Genomic DNA, 24,870 nt, shown 5'->3' on the forward strand with positions numbered 1-24,870 from the left:
GGGGTGGGAAAGGGTGTGAGTGTGTGTGTGTGTGTGTGTGTGTGTGTGTGTGTGTGTCAGACAGCTCAGCACGCGCCTGCTCTCCCTTCTGTCCGTCCCCATGCAGTATTCTGCAGAGCAAGGGGGACTAGCGCAGCCGGCAGGGCGGCAGGCGCGGGCGGAAGTGCCGGCCGTGGGCGGAAGTACCAGGCGCGGGCGGAAGCGGGGGCTGCGGCAGCTGGCGTGAGGCTCAGGTAGGTTGTGGGTTTCCAAGGCTCTGGGGAGAGCGAGGGCTGCCAGCCCTTCGCGGCGCCGCACGCAGCCAGTTGTCGTGGAAGAGAATTTAATTCTACGGGGAGCTATAAATCCTTGACCACTGGGGCCGGGGGTTGAAGTGCGCCTGCGCATGCGCGCGCATGCGGGGAAGGGGAGGAGGAGGGGAAAGGAAGGGAACGGAGCGAAGGGAAAAATTGAGAGGCAAGACTGCGGAAGAGACTGAATATGTGAGAGGGAATAGCAGCTTTTTAAAAGAAAGCAGGAAAACATCTCGACGTCCTGCCTCTCCCAGTAATTCACAGATGCTCCGCGTCCCGGGTTTAATGCAATGCTTCGACGTGTCAGTATAATCTCACTTGGCAGCCTGCTGGGACGAAAGCCTTTTAAAAATAAATATTTTTGAGCAGCCATGTTGACCTCTAATTGGGGTGAAAAGGTTGCTGGGTGCAAGAGGGAATACGGTGAGTGCCGGGGCTGAAATCGGGCCTTGTCTATCAATCACACTGAACAGATATTAGTGCATACACTTTTTAAAGTTCTCACCAAATTTTCCCTACCATGAGTAGACATGGGATCATTTCTAAGGCTTTCTTTAACAAGAATTTTTTTTTGTCTGAATGATCTTTTGTTCCTGTTTCTTAATAGAACATGCTTATTTGGACTTTATATTTTAGTATACCTTAAAAAAAAATCCACGTTATGGTCAAGGATGCCCCCAAAGAATATAGAGGTAGTGTCTAGAATATGTTGTGTTAACGTTCCAACACTTCTAGCCCTTTTCCCCCTCCTGAGCTGGGCTCCTGTAACTATAGGATGCTTTAGTTAGTCACTTAAACTCCGTGTTCATTACACTGAGCAATTTGAGGTGGCTGTAGAAACCACTGTCTTCCCATTCCGTAATATTTTGTGATATGCACATGAAGTTCTCTACCAGTATTGAAAACTGTATACATTAAAGTATATTTTAGGTAAATAACAGAAATTGAAAACATGTGGGAAAAGAAATATACCATGGGGGAAGTTGATTCCTGTAACACTAGGACAAGCCAAAACTAATCATAGTTCTGTGTGAAATGTTGTAGCCTAATAACCTGGTCCTACTTTGCTGAGGAATTGCCTGGCACCAGAAGGCTTAGTTGTGAAAGTCAAGATTTGTAGAGTGCTTTAGACAGGCCCTAGGTTTTCTCTTTCCCTGCTCGCTGTGTATGGTCCATTGGTAGCCACCTGCCATGAAAAGATCCTTTTTTGGTTTTTTTTGTCTCCTTCACTAGAGGAATATTTGACTATGTGTTTTTATGTAGATGAATTGTTGTCAGATAAAGTAATAGAAATGATGGGTTTTTTCCCAACCTGAGAGTTATTGGACTGTTGTTTCAATTTTGTTTCAGTTACCTGGCTATATCCAGAGGCACTATGGAGAGATGCCTTCAAACTAGTTGTTGGTTTAAATTAGAGAGAGAGAGATAGATAACTTATATATACTCTAACAGTTTAATATATTCAGTTACTCTAATATTAGAGTTCTGGGTTTCAAACATAGCAAGACCTTGTACAAATAGGGTTCTTTGTTTACATTTTTTTATTTTAAAACTAATTTTTGCACAGCTTTATTCAAGAAATATACACCAGAGGAAGCCGAAAGCCAGCTGGAATAGTTCCTGAATGTGATTTTAATCTTGTTTGCAATTATTTTGATGGAGAGAAACCATCTGGATCAGGTATGTGTAGCTACTCAGGTAGCAAGGCTGAGGGAGCTTCTAGTATCCTTACCTTTCATGTCCTAAAGCAGATTCTAGGGACAAGCATCACTTGAGGAAGAATATGCAAAAGGAAAAGTTATAGCTAACATCAGCACAGATACATAATTCCACATCCCTAATCTCCCACAGGGATGTGGGACATGCCTATGATTGTACTACTTGGAAGGCTGAGCTCAGGAGGATCACAGTTCAAGGCTAGCCTGTAAAACTAAAAGTTAGGCACCGTGCTCCATGCTTATCAGCCCAGCTGCACCAGATCATAGGTAGGAGGATCTTAATCCAGGCCAGTCTTAGAAAGTGAAGCCCTGTATGAAGAATAACAGTGGCAAAATGGGCTACGGGCTTGATCTAAGTGGTAGTGTGCCTACCTTGCAACTTCAAGGCCTAAATTCAAATCCCAATATGGCCAGAAAAAAGAAAAAATGAAAAAGCAGCATCTGTGAATGGAGACTGAGTCTAGTGAAAATATCACCAGGAATGCCCCAAGATAAGAAAAGACTATAAAATAACAATAATTTCTTAGGTGTTAAAAGTAATGCTTTGATTACCAGGGAATATTTGAAAATCCATAGATAAGTCACTAAACTGCCTTCTGAGGATATCTGACATGATTGTTTATAGGGTCTTTGTTGTACTTAGTTGAATGTGCAATCTGAAAGGTCCTAACTGCCCTGACCCCACACCTACCTCTAAGCCTACCATGCTCATCTCCTTACCCAGACACTTGTTCGGCAAACATTCAGAGAGAGTCCAAGAAGGTGCCGTAAATCACTTAAAGCACCTGTATTTTGGTTTGGTCCTGTTTCTAGGATAGAGGATCTCTGTCCAGCTACTGTTTAAAGGAAGTTGCTCAAGTAATATTGAAGAAAAGCCTCTCTTGTGTTTTCTGCTTTTCTACAGTATTCCAAAGGAGTTCAGAGCTGACAGCATTTTATGTTGTAACAAGAAAGCCAGGGCATGTGCCATTTCTTCTTTGTCAGTGGTATTGCAGCAGAAACCAGAGTGTTACAATGATAAACAAATGAGCTTCCTCATATTGTCCCATAGCTTTTTCAAATTAATAATGAAATAAAGGGGATATGATTTTTAGTTTAGTTAGGAGGGAAGGATATGACATTGAATTATTTGACTTTTTAAAAAGAAATTCTTACTACATAAAGTCCTTCCAGTTACCCAAGTAAAAGGATACCATTATTTAATAGAAACTCAGTCAACTGTGGCAATTTGAGACATATGTCTGGAAAAAAAGCTAAATTCAGCATTTTCTTTGGGTTCAAAAAGTGAAATTAATGTGAATCTTCCTAGAGATAAGAACCTCATTTTGTATTAAAAGAATTTTTCCATCTGAAACTTACTCTTTCCTTTTTATCTCCAATTGTAACAATTATTAAGCAAAACATTGTCTTTATATTGGGTATACTCTAAGAATTAATATGAAAGATTTTGGAGTTTGTTTTTTTTTAAGAAAAGTTATTGAAGCTAAAGATGTTTCTAGTCCTGAAATTCTATGTTGTTCTTATTGTATACAATATATACACAAATATTGTATAGGAATACTTGAAAATATATAGAAATGAACACAAACTATAATATGAAGACTTGGTTAAACAGTACTTTCCTTAGCCAAAGTCAACATATTCCATCTTGGGTAGTTAAGAACAGAGCAGAACTCAGAACACTACAGAACTCAGAGTTGCTAGGGCCTGGCCTAGAGTAGATGGATGATTCCTAATGTTCAAACTGAGCACTGTGCTTCTGAAGGCATATCTCCTGTTGATATCATAAGTCCAGCGGAATGTCCAACTCAACTGTCTAAAGCCATTTGCTACCAAATAGCTAGGAATTAATGAAAGCCTTTCAGGTCTTTTGGTTATGAAGATAAATTCACTTCTTTAGCAAGATGAGTTGGAAATGGGCAGCCTTACTGACAAATTGAAACCATTGCCTGGGCACATGGATTTTAATTTGCAAGCTATTGCTTTTAGAAATGGACTTGGATGCTTTTTAAATAGCAAAGAAACTGGTGTTGCTAGCTAGGTGCAATAAGACTAAGGTGTTCTAATGAAATTGCCTTCTTTCTGGGTCAGTATTAACTGTCAGTGGTGCCTTCAAAAGGAAAGGGGTCACATTGGTTAAGAAGGATAATGTGAGAGCTAGGAGTGTGGTTCAAGTAGTCAGACAGCTGCCTTGAAAACATAGTCCCCCTGTACTTGGGGGAAGGAGGGGATGCTATGGAAAGGAGTCTGGAGGATTCCTTGTGCACTTGCTCCCATTCCTTGAACCAGATGATTTTGCCTTTATCTTAATGTTGTCTTTATGGAATGAGGGAATTTTCAAATTGGTTTTTAAACTCTATTAAGCCCTCATGTATAATATAACCTAACCACATTATTCAGGCTTTTTTGGCTTTCAGGAACAGCTTTACAGCCATTATATCATAATTGAACTGAACATGGTTGCACACTCTGAATTTGGAATGTGCTACTCTGGCACTCAGCCAGTTGCTGAGTCAGTATCTTTGGGGTTGAGGATGGAGGGAAGGAGTGAGTCTATGGAGACCCCATTGTGTTAAGTGGATTGGCTCAGAATTCCCTTTGGACTCCTGGGTACTAAAGGGAATGTGTTGTGCAAATATGTTGCTGTTCTTTATTAACATCACTTTGTTTTTTCAGCTGCATATTTTCCTGGAAACCTTCCCTGACATTGTCATGTGTGCCAACCCCATTACCAAGTAGACTCCTCTGAAGTAATGATCTGGAAAGAGAGACAGCTAAGGTCTAAAGACTCTAAAACAAACCCTTGCTTATACTGAAATTTCTCTCTACTATTTCACATTTGTCAACTTGCTACAGGCCAAGGAAAAGGCAGCTGTGCTCTGAATATGGAGGAGAATGCTAAGGCAAAGAGAACTTTATATTTGTATCATAATAAGAGAAAAGTTCATTTGTCTTCCTTTTGGGAAGAACTTTTTCATCTCGGATGTTTTTAGACACTAAAGTGATCTGTCACCCCCTCACCCCCACTTCCCACCTCAGTCCTTTCTGACACCAAGCCTTCCTAGTTGGGATTGAAGAGTGAGAGAAAGGACATTTACACTTCTACCTGGAGCTATACGTGAATTGGGGTTCTCTTTAAAGAACCAGGTACTGAAGGCTCCTAAAGGTAAAAATATACCTCATATTCTTGTTCAAGGCTTTATGGGGCCATTAGCAATTCCCCTGTGAGCACTCCTTCTCAGACCAAGTGGACATTTGTGCTCAAAGCCAGTAATATAGCTCCTCTAAGTCTGTGGAAAATGAGAACAAGATAAGTAGTAGAATTGTCATTTCAAGTTGACAAAACTAAGGCTCGGGCTGGGGATATAGCCTAGTGGCAAGAGTGCCTGCCTCGGATACACGAGGCCCTAGGTTCGATTCCCCAGCACCACATATACAGAAAACGGCCAGAAGCGGCGCTGTGGCTCAAGTGGCAGAGTGCTAGCCTTGAGCGGGAAGAAGCCAGGGACAGTGCTCAGGCCCTGAGTCCAAGGCCCAGGACTGGCCAAAAAAAAAAAAAAAAAACAAAAAAAAACTAAGGCTCAAAGTGATAAGGATACATCCAATCTCAGAGCTAGTTAATGGTAGTTGCTTTTCCTTTGGGATGTATATTTATAAAGTACTCATCTAAAATAAGCATTCAGGAAATTCAAACATGCACAATTACAACTGGAGTTCTTCCTGAAGAGTAGCTTTAAGTTCTAATGAAGAATTATGCTTAACTCCTTTAACTGATGGGAGCTGTATTCATTTAAATTATTTTGATTTCTCTGGACAGTTTATTCAGAATTTCTTGGAACAACTTTTGTCTTTAAAATTATGTGTAAGGGTTGGAGATGTGGCTTAATGGTAGAGTTCTTGCCTAGCATTCACAAGGCTCTGGATTCAGTCTTCAACAATATTCTCTCTTTCTCTCTCTCTCTCTCTCTCTCTCTCTCTCTCTCTCTCTCTCTCTCTCTTTCCCTCTCTCTCTCTCTCTCCTTCTCTCCTTTATCCTCTCTCTTCTCTCTCTTTCTCTCTCTCTCTCTCACTTTTTTGGTTTTTTGTTTTGTTTTGTTTTGTTTTTACTCAAGGCTAGCACTCTACCACTCTGAGCCACAGTGTCACTTCTGCGTTTTTTTTGGTTGGTGTGTGTGTGTGTGTGTGTGTCTTCAGATCTCCCCTGCTGAGTAGCTAGGCTTATAGGTGTGAGCCCCCAGTGCCCAGCATCCTTGGCTCCTCTTAATAGCTGGGTGTCCTTCAGTATGTTACTCAATCTGTTAGTGTCCAAATTTCCCTATCTGCAAAAATGATGATAATGGCACAGGACCACAGCGGCAGATGGTATGCATTCATTCAGGCACACTCTTAAGCCCTCTCCACTAGGGCTGCTATCACTGGGAAGGGCTGAGTCTGTTTTCTCATCTTCTCAGTGGGGCTTTGTGAGGAGCTAAGAGGCCCAGCAGAGGAAGTTCTCCCACACACACATACACATTCAAATAGACTGTCAATAAAGTCCAACTTTACCATTACTTAAGCAGCTTGTTTTGACATACATAGATTGAGGCTGTCATTGTTAAAGTAGTAATGACTCTGAGTTTACTTTGAAAAATAAAGGCAAACACTGGAAGAGAGAAGCTGGAAGGAAACTGGCCTTGGTTTAAAACCTATCAAGAGGAAACTTAAGAGTCCTCCCAGACAGCAGTTTCAGTGTGCAATTTTGTAATTTTGTGATACTTAAACAAACTAAGCCAATACCTTGTGCCACTATATTTGCTGTTTAGCCTTACCTAGACTTAGTAACTTCCTTAGTAGCAGATAAACATATTGATTGGTGATTCATGTCTTAGAAATGACTATTTTGAAATGTTCACAAGGTTGGAGGCATGGCTCAGTTGGTAGAGGCCAGCCAATGAGTAAAAATGTTAGGTACCAAGGCTGAGTCCCAGTCTTCAACAAAAAAAGAAGAAAAAAATGTTCACAACCTAATATTTCTGTTTGAAGTATTTTTTCAGTTTTGCACTTTCCCATTTCTAAGATTGTTACATTAAAGACTTAAGTCATCCATTTGGGGTCAGTAAAAGCCCATTTTCATCAATAAAATTAGTAGTAGTAGTAGCAGCAGCAGCAGTTGTGGTACTGTAGTAGTAGTCGTAACCAATATTTAAGCCTTGCGCCTCTATTCTACTTTATACAGGTTTTTTTTTTTACATTTATTACTCTTTTAAGTTACTTAGCCAGCTTGCCTTTACTCTTCTTTCTTTACCTACTTATTTTTTTTCTAGTTAAAATGTTAAATTAGACAAGAACCAGTCAAGGTCTTTCATTATAGGAGTAGGCACTGATTATAAGAATTAATTACTTTGGAATAACATGAGATTCATGTTTTCTGTTTTGAAGTCTCATTGTTCTTATTCTAGGCAAGCCTTGCCACTGTTTGGCAATGAACTATGCCTTCTTCTGTTAAATTGGTAAATAGGTATGACAGACTCCCTGGTTTTCCTACCTTCCCAGCAGTTCTTTCAGCTTCTTCTGCTGGTTCCTCTCTTCCCAACCTCAGAAAGCTGTTATTGCCTCAGACCTCTCCTGGGCTATTTTTTTTTCTGTACTATATATATGACTTCATCTAGCATGATAGCTGCAGATATCATCCTTGAAGGAATGGAATTTCTATCTTCAGCTCTGGCTCCTTTCCTCAGAACCATACCTGTATATGTGCCTGTCTTCTTGAGCTCCAACATGTCCCTCACTCAGCTCATGGCACACATAGATTTCAAACTGTTGCTTAGTTTTCCTCATTTTAGTAAATGGTGCTGCCACTCAACCGGAGGATTTCTGTCTTTAATTTCTTGTTCAGTTCATTGACAAGCCGTATTGGCTACATTTCTACTCTTGTCCCTGGATTTACCTCCTATTAGATCTCTCCTACTTCTATCCCTCACTAATCCATTCCTCACATTTTGGCTAACATGATCTTTTCAAGGTGTATGTGAGATCCTTCCCTCCTCTATACCTTACTGTACTAGAATAATATCTCAGTTCCTTAATATGGCGCACAAAGCCTATGTGATTTGATCCCTAGTTGATATCATTTGGCCTAATATTCTGCTTGTTTCCTCACTTAATCCATTCTGTGCTTCAGTTACTCTGTCCTTTGTTTTTTCCAGTAAGTCCTTTGTCTTTGCCTTAGGGATTTTGCCTACAACACTCATTCTTCAGATGTTTATATCTTCTGATCCTTTAATTCAAGCAGCTCTTGCTCACAGAGTACTTCCCTTAGTCACCATCACGTTTGTTCTCTTTCCTGTACATAATATCACTGCTTGATATGCTCCGATGTTAAAAATCTCCTCACTAGAATGTGGATCCAACAGGACAATCTGACTTTCTTTCTTCTTCACTGCGTTATCTCAGCACTGATAATGGTATCTGGTACATGAACAACAGTAGATAATTATTGAATGAATGAGTGAATGAATGAATGCCTCTACTTCTACATTTAGATTGTCAAACTGACCCAACTCCTACATCCATTGTCCTTTTTCATACAATCCTTTCTGTATGCTCCTGCTGGATGAATCTTCTGAAGCACTTGATTATTATCACATCATCTGTTTAAAACCCTCACCAACTGGCTATAACAGTGCTACCTAAACAACTTTATGTCTAACCTCAAATTTGGAATGATTCTCTTTTGTCTGTATATCCTAATCCTTAATAAATCAAGATTTTTCTCTCATGAAACCATATCCAATGTCATCTCACAGTACTCTTCTTTCTCTTTCTCTTAAAGCCTTGGAAGACACCTGTTTTTTTTCTCATTTATTAACAAAGTGATATACACAGAGGTTACAGTTTCATATGTTAGGCATTGGATACATTTCTTGTACTGTTTGTTACCTCCTCCCTCATTCCTCCCTCCCCCTTTCCATCTCCCCCATGAATTGTTCAGTTGGTTTACACCAAACATTTTGCAAGTATTGCTTTTGTAGTCGTTTGTCTTTTTATCCTGTGTCTCTCGATTTTGGTATTCCCTTTCACTTTCCTACTTCTAATACCAGTATATACAGTATCCAGGGTACTCAGATGAGATACAGTGATAGTGCAGGTACAACCACAGAAAGGGAATACAAGAGGATCATCAACAATAGAAGCTACGGTTTCACATGGCATATTGCAAGTAATTACAACAGTGATTTATCACTCATTTCCATAACATGGAGTTCATTTCACTTAGCATTATCTTATGCATTCATAAGGGCATAGCTATTAGGCTCATGTGATCCTCTGCTGTGACTAGCCTAAACCTGTGCTAATTATTCCCTATGAGGGAGACCGTAGAGTCCATGTTTCTTTGGGTCTGGCTCACTTCACTTAGTATAAGTTTTTCCAAGTCCTTCCATTTCCTTACAAATGGGGTAATGTCATTCTTTCTGATAGAGGCATAAAATACCATTGTGTATATGTACCACATTTTCCTGATCCATTCATCTACTGAGGGGCATCTGGGTTGGTTCCATATTTTTAGCTATGACAAATTGTGATGCGATGAACATTGTTGTGCTGGTGTTTTTAGTGTGTTCTTGTTTGTGGTCTTTTGGGTAAATGCCCAAAAGTGGGGCTACTGGGTCATAGGGGAGCCCTATGTTTAGCCTTCTGAGGAATCTCCATACTGCTTGCCAGAGTGGCTGAACCAGTTTACATTCCCACCAACAATGAAGTAGGGTTCCCTTTTGGCCACATACCCCCCAACATTTGTTATTGTTAGTTTTCTTGATATATGACATTCTTACTGGGGGGAAGTCGAATCTCAATGTTGTTTTGATTTGCATTTCTTTTATGGCCAGTGATGTAGAGCACTTTTTCATATGTCTCTTGGCCATTCGCATTTCCTCATCAGAGAAGTCTCTTTTTAAGTCTTTAGCCCACTTGATGAGGGGGCTGTTGGTTCTTTGCAGTTTTGTTTTGGAGGAATTTAATTTTTTTTAGTTCTCCATATATTTTGGGTATGAGGCCTTTCTCTGTTGTGTGGCCGGTAAAGATCTTTTCCCAATCTGTGGACTTTCTGTTTATCTTGCAAGCTACGTCCTTTGCCCTGCAGAAGCGCTGCAGTTTGATGCAGTCCCATTTGTCCATCCTTTCTTTGAGTTGTTGCATTTCTGGGTCTTTGTTAAGGAAGTTCCATCCTGTGCCAAGGAGCCTAAGTGTTTCTCCTACTCCTTCCTTTAGTGTTTTCAGGGTATCTGTTTTAATTTCAAGATCTTTGATCCATTTGTAACTGATTTTGGTGCGGCGTGATATATAAGGACCTAGTTTTAGTTTGTTGCAGGTGTTGAACCAGTTTTGCCAGCGCCATCTGGTAAAGAGGCTTTCTTCCATCCTATTTTTTTTAGCTCCTTTATCAAAGATTAAGTGGGCATAGTTCTGGGGGTTCATTTCTGGGTCTTCAATTCTGTTCCATTGGCCTTCAGGCCTGTTCCAGTGCCAATACCAAGCTGTTTTTATTACTATAGCGTTATAATACAGCTTGAAGTTGGGTATTGTAATTCCTCCAGCACCGTTCTTTCTGCTTAGGATTGTTTTTGCTATTCTGGGTCTTTCATTGTTCCATATAAATTTCTGGATTGATTCCTCTATTTCATTAAAAAATGGTGTTGGGATATTAATGGATATTGCATTGAATTTGTAGATAGCCTTTGGCAATATTGCTATTTTGATTATATTAATCCTCCCAATCCAGGAGCTTGGGAGGTTTTTCCATTTCCTTAGTTCTGCCTTAATTTCCTTTTTCATGTTTTTCAAATTCTTATCATAGAGGTCTTTCACTTCTTTGGTTGGAAATGACCTTTTATATGCCCCATTAGATGTCCTCTTTGCCTGTAAATGTCTTGTCTTCTGATCAGATTTTGTTTTTGGCTTTTCATGTGTAGAGATCATCTCTTCAGTTTCTCTCTTTGTACCACAAATAATTGAATATCTTTAGTTGACTAATAGTGTGAAGACTAATAGAAGTTTTTTTGTTTCAGCTAAGAATTTTTCACCTCATGAATCTGCTAAAATGCATCTAGATTCTTATGGGTTATATTTAGTTTTTTGTTTGTTTGTTTTCAAATTTTTATTATCAAACTGATGTACAAAGAGGTTACAGTTTCATACGTCAGGCATTGGATACATTTCTTGTACTAATTGTTACCTCGTCCCTCATTTCCTCCCCCTTTCCCTTTCCCCCCAAGAGGTGTTCAGTTCACTTACACCAAACAGTTTTGCAAGTATTGCTTTTGTAGTTGTTTGTCTTTTTTTTACCCTGTGTGTCTCGATTTTGGTATTCCCTTTCAATTTCCTAGTTCTAATACCAGTGTAGACGGTTTCCAATATACTCAGATAAGATTACAGAGATAGTGTAGATTCAACCACAGGAAAGTGATACAAGAACATCATCAACAGTAGAAGCTACAGATACACATGGGACATGGAAAGTAGTTACAACTGTGATATAACAATCGTTTCCATAACATGGAGTTCATTTCACTTAGCATCATCTTATGTGATCATAAGGGTATAGCTATTGGGCTCTTGTGATCCTCTGCTGTGACTTGCCTAAACCTGTGCTAATTATTCCCAGTAAGGGAGACCATAGAGTCCATGTTTCTTTGGGTCTGGCTCACTTCACTTAGTATAATTTTTTCCAAGTCCTTCCATTTCCTTACAAATGGAGTAATGTCATTCTTTCTGATAGAGGCATAAAATTCCATTGTGTATATGTACCACATTTTCCTGATCCATTCATTTACTGAGGGGCATCTGGGTTGGTTCCAGATTCTAGCTATGACAAATTGCACTACGATGAACATTGTTGTGCTGGTGGCTTTACTGTGATTTTGTTTGTGGTTTTTTGGATAGATACCCAAAAGTGGGGTTGCTGGTTCATAGGGGAGCCCTATATTTAGCCTTCTGAGGAATCTCCATACCGCTTGCCAGAGTGGCTGAACCAGTTTACATTCCCACCAACAATGAAGTAGGGTTCCCTTTTGGCCACATACCCCCCAACAATTGTTATTGTTAGTTTTCTTGATATATGACATTCTTACTGGGGGGAAGTGGAATCTCAGTGTTGTTTTGATTTGCATTTCTTTTATGGCCAGTGATGTAGAGCACTTTTTCATATGTCTCTTGGCCATTCTCATTTCCTCATCAGAGAAATCTCTTTGTAAGTCTTTAGCCCACTTGATGAGGGGGCTATTGGTTCTTTGCGGTTTTCTTTTGGAGGAAGGTAATTTTTTTAGTTCTGTATATATTTTAGATATGAGGCCTTTGTCCATTGAATGGCCAGTAAAGATCTTCTCCCAGTCTGTGGGCTTTCTGTTTATCTTGCAAGCTATGTCCTTTGCTGTATAGAAGCTCTGCAGTTTGATGCAGTCCCATTTGTCCAACTTTCTTTGATTTGTAGCCTTTCTGGGTCTTTGTTAAGGAAGTTCCGTCCTGTGCCAAGGAGCCCAAGTGTTTCTCCTACTCCTTCCTTTAGTGTTTTCAGGGTGTCTGTTTTGATTTCGAGGTCTTTAATCCATTTGGAATTGATTTTGGTGCAGGGTGATATATAAGGATCTAGTTTTAGTATGTTGCATGTGTTGAACAAGTTTTGGCAGCACCATTTGTTAAAGAGGCTATCTTTCTTCCAAACTATTGTTTTAGCTCCTTTATCAAAGATTAAGTAGGCGTAGTTCTGTGGGTTCATTTCTGGGTCTTCAATTCTGTTCCATTGGTCTTCAGGCCTATTTCCGTGCCAATATCAAGCTGTTTTTAATACTATAGCTTTATAACACAGCTTGAAGTTGGGCATTGTAATTCCTCCAGCACCGTTCTTTCTGCTTAGGATTGTTTTTGCTATTCTAGGTCTTTTATTATTCCATATGAATTTCTGGATTGCTTCCTCTATTTCATTAAAAAAATGGTGTTGGGATATTAATGGGTATTGCATTGAATTTGTAGATAGCCTTTGGCAATATTGCCATTTTGATTATATTAATCCTCCCAATCCAGGAGCATGGGAGGTTTTTCCATTTCCTTAGTTCTGACTTAATTTCATTTTTCAAGCTTTTAAAGTTCTTATCAAAGAGGTCTTTCACTTCTTTGGTTAAGGTTATTCCTAGGTATTTTATGTTTTGGGGGGCTATTGCAAAAGGAGTTGCTTTCCTGATTTCAGCCTCGGTCTTCGGGTCATTAGCCTATAGAAAGGCTTTTGATTTTTGAGGGGTTTATTTTATATCCTGTAACTTTGCATCCCTGGGATGAATCTAGTTTGATTGTGGTTTATGATTTTTTTTGATGACCTGTTGAAGTCGATTGGCCAGAATTTTATTGAGAATTTTTGCATCTATGTTCATCAGGGAAATCGGTCTATACTCCTCTTTCCGTGATGAGTCCCTGCCTGGTTTTGGGATGAGGGTTATACTGGCATCATAGAATGTGTCCGGTAGTGAACGTTCTCTTACAATTTCATTGAAGAGTTTGAGAAATATTGGTGTGAGTTCTGTTTTGAAAGCCTTGTAGACTTCTGCAGTGAATCTGTCTGGACCTTGGCTTTTCATGGATGGGAGATCATTTATTGCCATTTCATTTTCAATAATGGATATGGGTCTGTTTAGAAGGTTTAAATCTTCATGGTTGAGTTTGGGGATATGAATTTTTTCTAGGAAATCATCCATTTCTTCCAGGTTCTCAAATTTGTTGGCATAAAGGTTTGCAAAAGAGTCCCTTATTATTTTCTGAATTTCGGTTATTTCTGTGATGATGTTACCTGTTTTATCTCTTATCTTGTTTGAGTGTGCTGCCTTCGTTTTTTGGTCAGGTTTGCCAGGGGTCTGTCTATCTTATTGATTTTTTTCAAAGAACCAACTCTTAGTTTTGTTGATTCTTTCGATGTTTTTTTTCGTCTCTAATTGATTTAATTCTGATTTGATTTTAATTATTTGCTTCCGTCTATTGACTTGGGGTTTGGCTTGTTGTTCTCTTTCAAGGAAATTAAGGTCCTTCCTTAAATTATTGAGTTGCTGTTTCTCCAGTTTGTTGGTGTATGCACTCAGAGATATAAATTTTCCTTTGCTGTGTCCCAAAGGAGCTGATACTTTGTGTCCTCATCTTGGTTGAATTCCATAAACATTTGAATTTCCGTTTTAATTTCTTCAATGACCCCCTGATGGTTCAGCAGTGTGTTATTTAGTCTCCATGAATTGTGGGATTTTCTGTGGTGGCTGTTTGAGTTGAGCTCTAATTTTATTCCATTGTGGTCTGAGAGAATGCAGGGAATGGTTTTGATACTTCTGAATCTGTACAGATTTTCTTTGTGCCCTAAGATGTGATCTGTTTGTTTGTTGTTGTTTTTTTAATTTTTATTAAGATGTGATCTGTTTTGGAGACTGTTCCATGTGCTGCGGAGAAGAATGTGCATTCTGTTGTTGTTGGGTGGAATATTCTGTAGATGTCGGTTAAGTCTAGTTGGTCTATGCAATTATTTAGTTCTGTGATTTCTTTGTTCCGTTTTTGGCATGTTGATCTGTCCAGAGGTGATAGTGGAGTGTTAAAGTCCCCAACTACCAATGTGTTTGGGTCTATGAGTGTTTTTAGAGTCAGTAGTGTTTGTTTGATGAAGTTGGGTGCTCCTGCATTTGGTGTGTAGATATTTGGAATGGTTATATCTTCCTGTAGGAAAGATCCCTTTACTAGTATGTAGTAACCTTCTTTGTCTCTTCTTACCTTTTTAAATTTTAATTCAGTTTTGTCTGACACTAGGATTGCAACTCCAGCCTGCTTATGGGGGTCATTTGCTTGATAGATTTGATTCCAGCCTTTCACTTTTAGAAGATATTTACTTTTGCTGGATTGATGAGTCTCTTGGAGGCAGCAGAAAGATGGATCTTGATTTTTGATCCAACTTATGAGCCTATGTCGTTTGATTGGTGAATTAAGTCCATTAATGTTGAGAGTTAGGACTGAGAGTTGATCATTTGTTCCTTTCATTATCCCTATCTCGTTAAAGGCTGAGTCTTCCCATTTGTTGATCTGTTATTCTGGTTTAGTATTTAGGGTTCATTTCTCTGTCTGCATTGGGATCTTGATTATTTTCTCTGTATAGTACATCTTTGAGTATTTTTTGTAAAGCTGGTTTGGTGGAGATATATTGTTTCAGTTTTTCCTTACTGTGGAAGACTTTTATTTGACCTTCGGCTATGAATGAGAGTTTAGCTGGGTACACTATTCTTGGTTGATAGTTATTTTTATTTAGAGTTTGGTATACTTCATTCCAGGCTCTCCTTGCTTTCATGGTCTCTGCTGACAAGTCTGGGGTAATTCTTATTGCTTTTCCTTTATATGTGATTGTTCTCTTCTCACTAACAGCTTTAAGGATTCTTTCCTTGTACTCTACTGATCCTGTTTTGATCACAATGTGTCAGTGGGATGTCCAGATTCTGGTCTGGTCAGTTTGGGGTTCTAAATGCTTCTTGTATCTGTATAGGCCTATCCTTCTGGATATTTGGAAAGTTCTCAGCTAATATTATGTTAAATAGGTTGCCTATCCCATTAACTTCTTTCTCCAAGTTTTTGTTTGTTTGTTTTTGCTAGTCCTGGGCTGTGGGCTCTCTCTCTCGACTTCCGCTCGCTTGGGGAAGGGGCTTGTCCGCCCATTCCTGAGTGGTCCATTATCGCTCACGGGCCACGGGTAGCCTCGGTGGCATGTGGTCGCAGGGTGCCCCAAAGCCGCCAAGAACGACACAGACGCGTGGGTCCCTGGAGAAAAACTCTAGGGCTTCTGTTTATTCAAATGAGGAGCCTCCCAGATATACCCCAAAGGTGGGCACAACAGAGGGGCCCCTGATTGGTCCCAAGGGCTGTCCCTTAAGTGATGTCAGACATCCTTCTCTTCTGGTTAAAGACAGGAAGGGGAGGGACAGGCTGAGGTCAGCTGTGGCCCCTTAAAGGTGCAGCTGACCCCAACACTGGGCCTTGGACTCAGGGCCTGAGCACTGTCCCTGGCTTCTTTTTGCTCAAGGCTAGCACTCTGCCACTTGAGCCACAGCGCCCCTTCTGGCCGTTTTCTGTATATGTGGTGCTGGGGAATCGAACCTAGGGCTTCATGTATGGGAGGCAAGCTCTCTTGCCACTAGGCCATATCCCCAACCCTCTTTCTCCAAGTTTTCCTCAATACCTATTATCCTTAAATTGGGCTTCCTCATTGTGTCTTGAATCTCCTGTAGCGATCTGTTTTGTTGATTGGACTGGATTTGTATTGATTTTTTTATCTTTCTCCATAGATTCTAGGTAATCTTCAGCTCCTCAGATTCGATCCTCTCCTTCAGTTAGTCAGGACTGTAGGCTAGCTACTTGATTTTGAATCTCTTTTCCTTCTGACTGATCTTTCCTAATGATTTCCATGTCATCTCTCAGGTCTTGCATAGACTTCTTTACTTCATTAATTTGGTTTTGAGTGCTGTCTTTCAAATCTTTTACCTGGGTAGCTATCTTTTCATTTGACTCTTGAATTTCATTTATCTTTCTATTTGTTGAGGCCATGAAATCATCTATTACTTTATGGGAGAATTGCTGTATTGATTCATACTTTTCATTTAACATGTTTATCAGTAGACTTTGTAGAGCATTTTGAGGGTTCTCTGCTATGTCTCTGATTGACTGCTCTGTTTCCTGCTTGCTTTGAGTGGGAGAAAAGACTCCATTGTTTGCCATCTTTCTTCTGTTTCTTCTGCCCATTTGGATTGGGAATGCCAATCTACAAGGACCTGTGAGCACCATTTAAGACCCAAAGCAGAGAAGAAAGATGGCGCCGACAGAAGAGGGAGGCACCCCGACTCGCTCCAACTGAATAGCGAGCTGGGAAATCCAACCTCCAACACCCCATCAAGAACCCAGCAAAACCAGCAGCCAGAAGCAGTGGAGAAACGCAGGAAAACAAAAAGGAGCAAAAAAGAAGAGCCGAAAACGTACACGGAGCCAGAGAATCTCCGGGGCACCATCCCCCCACCAGCCGACCCTGGCCCAAACAAGGCCAGGCTGGGAAAGGGGAACCCGGTGATCGGGAGACAGGCTGCCGGGAGTGCAGAATCCAGATAGCGGTAGACCCCACTGTCAGGGTGGGTCCGCACGGGAGGGTGCGGACCAAGACACACAACAGCAGTGACGAGAAGTTCGGGTCCACACCGGGTTTGGACAGGGGACCCAGCGCGGCAGAAGGAGGGAACTGGGGAAGCCACCACGATACTTCGCCACCCCCTGAGGGACCAACGGCTGCGCAGGACAGAAACACACAATGCAGGATCAGTGAGTCCCCCATTACCCCCTCACCCAATGGGAGACCAGCTATCAGAGACCCAAACCCTACAAAGAAGCTAGATCTCCCTCCCTCCCCCTCCCCACCCCGTGGGAACAAAAAAAACCCCAAATCAGGCGGGAAGCTCCCTTCGGGCGCTGGGAAGTCAGTTTAGCAGGGGAAGGGCGGAGCAGTCCCAAGGCCCCACAGGTTCCTGAACTGGCAGAACCGGCCCCATCCCCTTTCCAACAGGGGCCGGGTGACGGCCAGCAGTGCAAGCCCCGTCCGAGGCGCCTGGACCTCGCGGACTCTTACAACTAAAATCACAGGCGCTGGTGGGCAATACCAGCACAGCAGGGACACCTGGGCCTGATCACGTCCCCTCCGCGCAGCAGAGGCAAGGTCTGAGGGTGCTAACCCACACACGGACAGTCGATCCCACTGGGCCCCACACATACCGTCCCCCCCCAACGGACTCACGGGAGGGCGCAAACACAACCCAACAACCCGGGGCTCGCTCTGGGAGGCATACCCCGCTAAAGTGCCTGTTGTAGTGGACGCACAGCGCACAGGAGGGCAGGGCCCCCCGGCGACAGCGCCTGCTCTGGTAGGCGTACCCTGCACTTGTGGGCGGGGCCATAGCGGCAGCACCTGCTGCCATAGACACGCCTACACAGGAGGGAGGGAAGAGCTACAAACCAAACCTGAGAAGCTATCCACAGATCTCCAGATGCGCAAATCACAAAGAAACATAACACAGTTCATCAAAGAGCAAGCCAACTCGCCAGCTCCAAAAAGCAGCACGACTGAAGAGGAGATGGAGAATAAAAAAGCAAATGAGGCCATGTTAACAGGAATTATGGAAAGCGTCAGAAATGAAATCAGAAAACAATTCCAGGAGTTTAGAGCAGAAATCTTGAAGGACACCCAGGAAGCCAAGAAAGAAATGGAAGCAAAAATGGAAACAACGCAAGCCTCCTTTAAAGAAATGGAAGCAAAAATGGATACAATGCAAGCCTTCTTTAAAGAAAATCTTCACATCCTGAGAATTGAAATGCATGAAAAAATAGATTTAAAATGCAACTCTTTGAAGGAAGAAATTTCCACGATCAGAGCTGATATGACAACCATAAATAGCTCTCTGACATCCATAAACTCCGCAATTAAAACCATAACACAAAGAGTGGACCATATGGAATCCAGAATCTCTCGCCTGGACAATGAGGCAGCCGACAACAACCAGAAAATGACCACACTCCAAGAAAAGGTGAAGCTTCAGGACAGACTAATCCAGGAAGTAATGGACAACGACAAGAGATATAATCTGCGCACAATTGGAATAGAAGAAGGAGCCGAATACCAGAGCAGAGGGCTTAAACATGTTCTCAATAAAGTTCTTGAAGAAAACTTCCCCATCTCACAGGGGACCCCATCCAGGTAACCGAAGCCTATAGGACACCTGGCAGGCCAGACCCCAGGAAAGCCACCCCAAGACACATAATATTCAAGACTACAGACCTCAAGATTAAAGAGCAAATTCTGAATTCAGCCAAAGCGAAGAAGGAAACTTTCTACAACGGGAAGAGGATTCGAATAACATCTGACTTATCCACACAAACTTACCAAGCTCGAAGTGAGTGGAAGAACACCATCCAAGTACTTCAGGCCAACAATTTGCAACCTCGGATCAAATATCCCACGAAATTGGAGTTCACATTCGAAGGGAAAACCAGATCTTTCCAAACCAAAGAAGAGCTAAAGGAGTATGTGAATAAAAAACCAGCCCTACAGCGAATTCTAAGAGGGGATCCCCACCCAACAGAGATCATAAAAGACACACAGACAGAATCAGAAAGAAACTTCAATACCCAAAGTCCAACAGAAAGAACAGCTCGCTAAAGACAAGAAAAAAAAAAAAAAGGAAAAAACAGTCCCGATAAAGAGGAGCAGACTGGCAGAATGGACTTGCAAACAAAAAGTTGACATCTGCTGTCTACAAGAGACCCACCTTACAGCAAGGGACAAAAACAGGCTTCAAATGAAAGGATGGAGCAAGATCTACCAAGCAATTGCACCCACCAAAACGGCAAGTGTAGCCATTCTGATCTCAGACAAGCTGGACTTCTCATTAAAGTCCACTCAAAAAGACAAAGAAGGACACTACATATTAATACAAGGAAAAATCCAGAATCAAGACATCACGGTGATAAATGTATACTCACCGAACAAAAGAGGCCCTACATGTATCAAGCAAATTCTCACAAAATTACAGAACAAGATAGACGCAAACACATCATAGTGGGTGACTTTAATACCTCTCTCTCCCCAAGAGACAGATCCAACACCCAGAGGATTAGTAAGGGAGCTGAGGACCTAAATAACACCATTTCCCAAGTGGATCTAACAGACCTATACAGACCCTTCCACCCGACAGAGACCCAACACACCTTCTTTTCAGCAGCCCATAAATCATATTCCAAAATAGACCATGTCATAGCCCACACAAAGAACCTCAGCAAATGCAAAAGTATTGACGTCATCCCATGTATTATATCTGATCACAGTGGATTAAAGGTAACTCTCAACAACAAAGGATATCACAGAGGCTATACACACTCTTGGAGGCTAAACCCCACGCTGCTATCCAACACTTGGGCCACAGACCAAATTAAAGATGAAATCAACGAATTCATAAGCCACAATGACAATGAAAACACATCACAAAGAAACCTATGGGACACAGCTAAGGCAGTACTGAGGGGCAAGATCATTGCCCTCAGCACTCACATTAAAAGAATGGAAGCAGAGCTGGTGAATAACCTCACGATGAAACTAAAACAACTGGAGAAACAAGAAATGACAGAATCTAAAACGACTAGGAGGGGAGAGATCACAAAGATTAAAGAAGAGATAAATCTGATTGAAAATAGAAAGACCATTCAACAAATAAATAAGACTAAAAGCTGGTTCTTTAAGAAAATAAACAAAATTGACAGACCCCTTGCAAGACTTACAAACAAAAGAAGAGAAGAGACTCATATACGTAAAATCAAGGACTCCACCGGAAAATTTACAACAAGTACACATGATATTCAAACAATCTTAACCTCTACTCAGCAAAAAACAGTAATTTTACCGAAATGGATCAATTCTTAGAGAAGTACAAACTGCCCAAACTGAACGAAGAAAAAATAAATCAACTAAATAAACCAATAACTTACAGTGAGATACAGGAGGTAATCAAGAACCTCGCTACTAAGAAAAGCCCAGGCCAAGATGGACTCACCATCGAATTCTACAAAACCTTTAGTGAGGAGCTAATACCAATACTCCTCAAACTCTTCCGCGAAATAGAAACAGAGGGAGAAATCCCAAACTCATTCTTGAAGCTAACATCATACTCATTCCCAAACAAGGCAAAGACCCAACAAAAAAAGAGAACTACAGACCAATATCACTAATGAACACAGACGCAAAGCTCCTCAATAAAATATTAGCTAACAGGATCCAAAAACTGATCAAGAAAATCATACATTATGACCAAGTAGGCTTCATCCCACAGTCACAAGGATGGTTCAACATCCGTAAATAAATCAACGTAATTCGCCACATAAACAGATCTAAAATTAAGAATCACATTGTTATCTCAGTCGATGCCCAAAAAGCCTTTGACAAAATACAACATCCATACCTATTAAAAGCTTTGGAGAGAATAGGAATAGATGGAACATTCCTCAAAACAATAAAAGCCATATACAACAGACCAACTGCTAATATCATATTAAATGGAGAGAAACTTAAATCATTCCCCCTAAAGTCAGGAACAAGACAAGGATGCCCACTCTCCCCACTTCTGTTCAACATAGTGCTGGAATCCCTAGCCATAGCAATAAGGCAAAAGGAGGACATCAAAGGGATCCACATCGGCAAGGAAGAAATCAAGTTATCCCTATTCGCAGACGACATGACCTTATATCTGAAGGACCCAAAGAACTCAGTACCCAAACTCCTACACCTAATAAACCATTTTGGCAAAGTAGCAGGATACAAAATCAATCCACAAAAGTCAGCAGCTTTTCTGTACACCAGCAATATACAAACAGAAAAGGAAATTATGGAAACAATTCCATTTACAGTAGCAAAAAAAGAATAAAGTACCTAGGGATCAACTTAACCAATGACCTATTTAATGAAAACTATAAAAATCTAATAAGGGAAATCAAAGAAGACACAAGGAGATGGAAAGACCTCCCATGCTCATGGGTAGGCAGAATCAATATAGTGAAAATGGCCATATTGCCCAAATTGTTACACAAATTCAATGCAATACCTATCAAAATCCCAGCCACATTCTTCACTGAAATAGAGAAACCAATCCATAAATTCATATGGAACAGCAAAAAAACTAGAATAGCCAAAGCAATTCTAGGCAAAAAAAGCAGTGCAGGAGGTATCATAATACCATACTTCAAGCTCTACTACAAGGCCATCATAACAAAAACAGCCTGGTATTGGTATAAAAACAGATCAGAAGACCAATGGGTTAGAACTGAAGACCCAGAAATAAAACCGCACTCTTTCAGCCAACTGATATTTGACAAAGGAGCTAAAGACATACAATGGAATAAACATAGCCTCTTCAACTACTGGTGCTGGGAGAACTGGGCAGCCATATGCAGAAAACTCAAAGTAGACCCAAGCCTATCACCATGCACTCAAAATGGATCAACTCAAAATGGATCAAGGACCTCAATATCAGACCTGAATCCTTGAAACTACTGAAGGACAGAGTAGGAAAGATGCTAGAACTTATAGGCACAGGAAGGAACTTCCTGAATAGAGTCCCAGGGGCACAACAAATAGGGGAGAGACTCAACAAATGGGACTACTACAAATTAAAAAGTTTCTGCACAGCTAAGGTCATAGCCACCAAAATAGAAAAACAGCCAATGATATGGGAAAGGATCTTTACCAGCACAGCAAGAGACAAAGGCCTGATATCGGTCATCTACAGAGAACTCAAAAAACTAAGCCCCTCCAAGCCCAATAAACCTATTAGGAAATGGGCAAAAGAGCTAAAGAGAGACTTCACAAGAGAAGATATAAAAATGGCAAAGAAACACATGAGGAAATGCTCAACATCCCTGCTAGTAAAGGAAATGCAAATAAAAACAACCCTGAGATACCACCTCACCCCAGTTAGAATGGCCTATACTCTGAACTCAGGCAACAACAAATGCTGGAGGGGGTGTGGGGAAAGAGGAACCCTTCTCCATTGTTGGTGGGAGTGCAAATTAGTACAACCACTTTGGAGAACAGTATGGAGGTTTCTCAAAAAGCTCAATATAGACCTACCCTATGACCCAGCCATACCACTCCTAGGCATCTATCCTAAACAGCAAACCCCAAGATATCAAAAAGACATTTGTACTTCCATGTTTATCGCGGCACAATTCACAATAGCCAAAATATGGAAACAACCCAGATACCCCTCCACAGATGAATGGATCCAAAAACTATGGTACTTATACACAATGGGATACTACATAGCGATTAGGAATGGTGAAATATTGTTATTCGCAGGGAAATGATCAGAACTTGAATAATGTTGAGTGAGACAAGCCTAGAACACAGAAAACAAAGGGGCATGATCTCCCTGATATATGACTGTTAACAAAGGGAGATGGAGAGACAGTAGAGATCAAATCTGTGAATACTATATATGTTCTTGATACATTGTATATTGTATATATGTCTACCTGACCTAGAGAAGGGATAGAAAAACAGGACATAAGATATCACAAGAAATGTACACACTGCCCTACTATGTAACTGTACCCTTTTTGCACAACACCTTGTAAAAAAAATTTGTGTTCAAGTAATAAACAAATAAAAAAAAAGACCCAAAGCAGCCCTTACCAAGCACTGTTGTGTAACTCTTATAAGTTCACAATTATATACAGATACCTTGTATACCTGTCTATAAAATTAGATTTGGTGTTCGTAAAGAATACAATTTCAATATAACAACAAATCCTGGGCCCTGTATTCAGTAGTTAGTTATTTACTGTTACAACCCTATGAGCAATTCTTGTTCTTATATTAAGTTCTTTTAGGACTGGCTTTCTCTATGAACCCCATCGATTCACTCGGATTAAGCAGGGATACCCTCTATCCAATAACCATGAGTCAGTGGAACCTGGAGGTCCTAGCAGTAAGTCAGGAGGGAAAGTTAGAGGTAGTAACGAGAGTAGAGTAAAATGTATTGCGGGGGGTGAGGATTTTGGTTTAGTTTCAGTAACGTGGAAATGTGGAGAAGAATAGAATCAGTAGAAAGAACAAGGTTAAAATGATAGACAATGGACAGTTAGCAGAAAAGAGTGGAGGTGTTATTCATAGGAAAGTAATTTTTAAAGAAAGAGAACGTAAAGAGAGAAATAAAGAAAATATACTGGAAGATAGATGTACAAAACAGAGAAAAATTATTTAAAAATAAAATAAAAAATAAAAAGGAAAAAAACCAGAAAAACGAACAACCAAAAAAAAAAAAACTTGATAAAACAAACAGGTAAAAATGGAAAACAAAAAAACCAACAACGTTTCAGAAGTGAAAAAAATTTTTTTAAGTTTAAAAATTGTTCGAAAAGAAAAAAAAAAAATGGAGTCCTCCTTGTTTGGGTGGTCTTTCCCCAGTCTCTGGTTTCCTTGTGATGGTCTAGAGTCTGTTTTCCTGATTGGCTGGTTTGACTTGCTTTCAGTTTGCAGGGGGTGGATCTGTTCTGACCCTTCTCCCCTGTTGGTGCAATCCTGGGTCTCTGTGGTTCACACAGCTTGCAGGCAGGCCTTGGGCATCCTCTGTAGATGGGGACGTGAGCAGTCTCGGGAACTGTGGCTCCTCTGTCTGCTGTGGGGCTGCGGCCTTTAACGCCTGGCTTTGAATAGGCTGTGTAATCAGCAAGGCGGTGCTCCTCTGGCCTGGTTTACCCAGCTGAGAGTTGCTTGCCTGGGGGAGGTTCCTCCCTCCTGGGCAGGTCGGCCGCCTGGCGGAGCTGGCTATGGAATTCAGCTCAGTTTTGGGCTGGGAATTGGGCTTCCTCTTGTAATGGAACCATTTATCTGTCTCAGGAACTGTTTGTTCCCCTGTCTGGTGTTCCCGTGCTGCCGGTAGCTGCTCGCCGCTATCGCTTTAAATTTAGAAATTCCGGCGGGCAAGGTCAGGCACCTCTGGCTAAGCCGTGGCCCAGGACGAGCCTCCCACCTGGGCAGGGGGCGTTCTCCTGGGTGGAGCTGGCTCTCACTGGTCGGTCCCTCTTGCCCTTTTCAAAGATGGCTCCTTTGTCCTCGCTTTCCCCAGGCCCGCTTTAGTTCCAGTCTGGTCTGATCCTATGCCAGTGTCAAAGATGGCGCTTTGTTCTGGCGGTGGGGGAAGGGTTACCTTCCAGAAGCTGCTCTGTGGGCATGAGTGAGAATATCTTTCGTGGGGTACTCACGCTTTCTCTACGATTTCAGGCCATCCGTCCTCAGC

The 24,870-nt window shown here is 41.2% G+C and overlaps 1 protein-coding gene across 5 annotated transcripts in view; it reads left to right on the forward strand.

Annotated features, from left to right (window-relative positions):
• The first annotated feature begins 204 nt into the window (after window positions 1-204).
• The window catches only part of C11H5orf63 (chromosome 11 C5orf63 homolog), a 50,829-nt gene continuing 26,163 nt past the window's right edge, over window positions 205-24,870 (forward strand). For 2 of the 5 annotated variants that reach the window (XM_048357179.1, XM_048357174.1), the window contains exon 1: window positions 2,171-2,773. The gene's annotated coding sequence lies outside the window, so the exon portion shown is untranslated. Of the gene's footprint in view, window positions 234-1,084; window positions 1,974-2,170; window positions 2,779-24,870 lie in introns of those variants that run through there. The other 3 variants (XM_048357178.1, XM_048357177.1, XM_048357176.1) reach the window with 3 other exon arrangements.

The sequence above is a fragment of the Perognathus longimembris genome, chromosome 11 (genome assembly GCF_023159225.1).
Source record: "Perognathus longimembris pacificus isolate PPM17 chromosome 11, ASM2315922v1, whole genome shotgun sequence".
NCBI lineage: Eukaryota > Metazoa > Chordata > Mammalia > Rodentia > Heteromyidae > Perognathus > Perognathus longimembris.